We start from the raw sequence: 3,551 nt of genomic DNA, 5'->3' as shown, positions 1-3,551 counted from the left end.
GAGCTGTCAGGCTGTAATCTGACCAATTGCAGTCCACAAGCGACCACAGATCTGTATAACATCAGACGCGCTGGTTGTGCGCGTTTTGGATATGAAGAGCGCCTGTTTCCAGACGAGCGTCTATTTCGCTACCTGGACAAAACGCTTTATATCTCACCGATGGAAGCACGCAGAAATGTGAAAATGGTCTTGTTTGAAAGAAGAGATCCTAATCTAAAAGATAATATAGAGTATATAGATATTTGTGGCTGTTTGCGGCTGACTGAAGCAGTGCTACGAGTATAAATGTAAATTCGCTCAGAGGTGACCAAATTTTACATCGCGGTTCTATCGAAGATAATTCGATCTGTGATTGTCACACAATGAAATAATCTACATCGTCAAATTCCTGAGAATGAGAGCTTTCTTGTGATATATGACTTGACTTTTTTGTGAAAAATATATAAAATACACATTCTTCGTAAAAATTATTCGCAATGGTTAGGCGGAAATTCCTGTGTGGGACGAATACATTTCTAAGCTTAATTTTACTGCTTTATGAATATAAAAACCAAAAGGAATGGTATTCTTTGTAAAGAAGACACTCCAAGCTTTCAAATGAACCCATATATGGGCTGATACCATATAAGGAAGGCTATGTAAATGAAGCATACACATTTTTAACGTCATTTTGACCGTTAGAGTTTAACTGGTTTTAAACTGGGGTGCTGTTTTCAAAACTTTATATTTGTGAATAAAGAATTTACACTTTTGTCCTCCGAATGTAGCCTACTCCAAATTTCACCATGTCCCAAGAAATAGATGGAAAAATAGATAGCCTACTCTTTGTTTTATCCAATTACCTAGCCTACATCAGTTCAAAATGAAATAACCAAATTACAATGAAGAAATAAAGATTCGACAGTTTCTACATAATTATTACAGAGTTGACCAATGTTACAATCTGCATTAAATCTTAATCTCACAAATTTTTTAGCAGGATAAATATCATGCATCATTTTATAATCCACTTCTTTTGGAAGAAGAGGAAATAATAACAGATATTTGCATCTAAATTCCTTAACTGATTCTCTGTTTAGATGTTGAAAAATATAATGTCTTCTTATAGGACCAGAATAGCATTTCTGCACAATGTCTTATAAACTTATTAGTACATTTCTTGTCTACAAAACTTATTTTGCCTAATCTAAGATCCAAAAGCTTAGCAATGACAGAAAAGCAGTAGTGATAACCGAATGACTAAATTATGACAAAAATCCCCTTTAAGATTGTATACAATTTATTAGTTGCATTTTGATTTATTTTATGTTGTTAAATTATGTTTTTGTGTACGTGCGCGGGCGCCTGTAGGATCTGCATGGAGAGAAGCGGTCACGTGACGGAGTCTGCTGCTGGCTGAGTGAAGCGTGTTAGCAGGTAATAAAAAAAACAATTCTCTCTTTCAGACTCTAACTGGGCTTTATTTATCAAGTGTTGCGTGATTACTATTTTCATTGCTTTGACGTTCATCTGTTTTAATCCTTCGCTGCATGTTTTTCGAGGTTATGTTGTTTTTTGTATGGCTTTGTTTTGCCTCCTCAGTTTAGCTTATGCGGCTTTAGCTCTGCTGTGTGACCGTTTTCCTCAAACATCCCTTTTACAAGCCCGCATCACTATTAAACCAATTTTTCGTCCATTAAAAAGGTCATATTGATATACATCTTGGTGTTTAAATGCTCTCGAGGATTTAAATGTGATATACAAGGACGCCAGGCGGTTTAGCCAGCTAAGCTACAACAATTGAGGAGAGGAAATGACATTAGAGATCATGGACAAAGGAGAGCAGAGACTATGCGCTTATGCTCTTCACAGACTCTGTTTTTACACATTCATGGGGTTTAAAAAAAACACCATATGTAACTTGAATGTTTCCAAGCATCTCTAATGAATCTTTAAAGATAAACGAGGATGCTGACTCTGGTCCTGGATCTAAATTCTCTTTGTTTGAGCCATCACATATTTTGTTTCATTTAGTTACATTTATGAATGTAGTTTGTTTTGTAGGATGGAGAACATATTTATCGAAACTCAAAAGGGAAACAAAGTCGTTTGAGCATATGTTTTTAATTATGGTCATTTGTTTAAAGTTTTCTAATGTGATGGAGCCATCACGTATGTTTTGATTATGAATGTCTTGACATTTTTTTGTATATATATATATATATATATTTATTTATTTATTTTTTTTTTTTTTTTTGCAATAGTTTATAATTTTTCATTTTTATAATTTTATTAGTCTTTAAAACAAAAAAAAAGTTTTCTGTTTTAATGATAAACCTTTTTTTTTTTTAGATTATTGACAGTGGTTATTGGCCGATGTTTATACTCACTTGAAAAGTGGTTGTTTGCTTTTTTTTAAATTAAATCTCATAACTTTGCTATTTAATAATGCACATTTTCTGTGTTCAACATTTTGATGTATTTTTGGTAAATGCTGTCAGTTTTCTCATTTGCACAGTTAAATTGTTTAATGTAAATTGCTTCATCTTCACAATCATATGTGTTGTAGATGTTCTCTGGTTAGTCCGTTGAGCTCCCTGTTCATAATCAATGATAAAACTCATTGTAATTTTTATTTTTTGGTGTATTTCTCAGTCCACATCTCTAAGTGTGCTTTATATACACATTATCTGTAAATTCAAGGACACTTTGGGTGGTCTGCTGACCAAGAGAAAAGGCTTTGTTTTTCCATTTTGTAAGGATCTCAGAACTGTCCCCACATGAGACCATTGTCAGCTGGTCGAATCACTTTCATGGGTTGTTTTGCTTACTGTCATCATTAAATTGTTTGTGACCAGCAGCACTTGCACAGCCAGACTCGACCCAGTAAGGTCTTTATGATGTATATTGCAAGCTGGGAATTTTTGACAGATATTATCAGATGATCCTCCATACTTCAGAATCTTGTCGGGCGTCGTATTCATCGAAGGGTTAAACATGCATAATAAGATCTCTTCTAACAGCCAAGAAAAGCCCACTGTATTCATCACAAATGTTATGTGTTGCCTTGTCTTCTGTGCGAGCAACACTTGCTGATGTTTTAGTCTTCGTTTAGTTTCTTCACAAGTTGAGGATTTAATTTGGGGGAAAATCCAAGAAGGTTTTTTTAAAGCAGTAGTTCACCCAAAAATTGTAATTCTGTTTTTTATTCACTCCCATGTCATTCTAAACCTATTTGACTTTTTTTTTCTTTTTTTTTTTTGGAATACAAAAGCAGACATCTGCACTTTTACTTACAACGAAAGTGAATGGGGACAGTGGCTGTGTAGATCCAAAATTACCTTAAAAGAATCATTAAAAAACAGTTAATATCACTCATGCCCTATGTTACAAATCTTTCAAAGCCATATGGTTGCAATGCTTTGTGTGAGAAACAGACCAAATGTTAAATAATTTTTTGTTATTTAAACCCAATCGGTATCTGGGGGTGTTTGATTTTAGAGGTCGACCGATAGTGGATTTTGTCGCTACCGATAGCTAGGTTGGACCACACTGGCCGATACCGATTAATT

At 34.4% G+C, this 3,551-nt stretch overlaps 1 protein-coding gene across 2 annotated transcripts in view; it reads left to right on the top strand.

Moving 5' to 3' along the window:
• Positions 1–1,368: 1,368 nt before the first annotated feature.
• ubap2a (ubiquitin associated protein 2a) overlaps positions 1,369–3,551 on the top strand; it is a 27,249-nt gene continuing 25,066 nt past the window's right edge. For both annotated transcript variants that reach the window (XM_016451579.1, XM_016451574.1), the window contains exon 1: positions 1,369–1,416. The gene's annotated coding sequence lies outside the window, so the exon portion shown is untranslated. The remainder of the gene's footprint in view (positions 1,417–3,551) is intronic.

This window comes from Sinocyclocheilus anshuiensis, unplaced genomic scaffold (genome assembly GCF_001515605.1).
Source record: "Sinocyclocheilus anshuiensis isolate Anshui unplaced genomic scaffold, SAMN03320099.WGS_v1.1 scaffold457, whole genome shotgun sequence".
NCBI lineage: Eukaryota > Metazoa > Chordata > Actinopteri > Cypriniformes > Cyprinidae > Sinocyclocheilus > Sinocyclocheilus anshuiensis.
The sequence above is the reverse complement of the archived record's forward strand: the minus strand, read 5'-3'. Positions and strand labels throughout refer to the sequence as shown.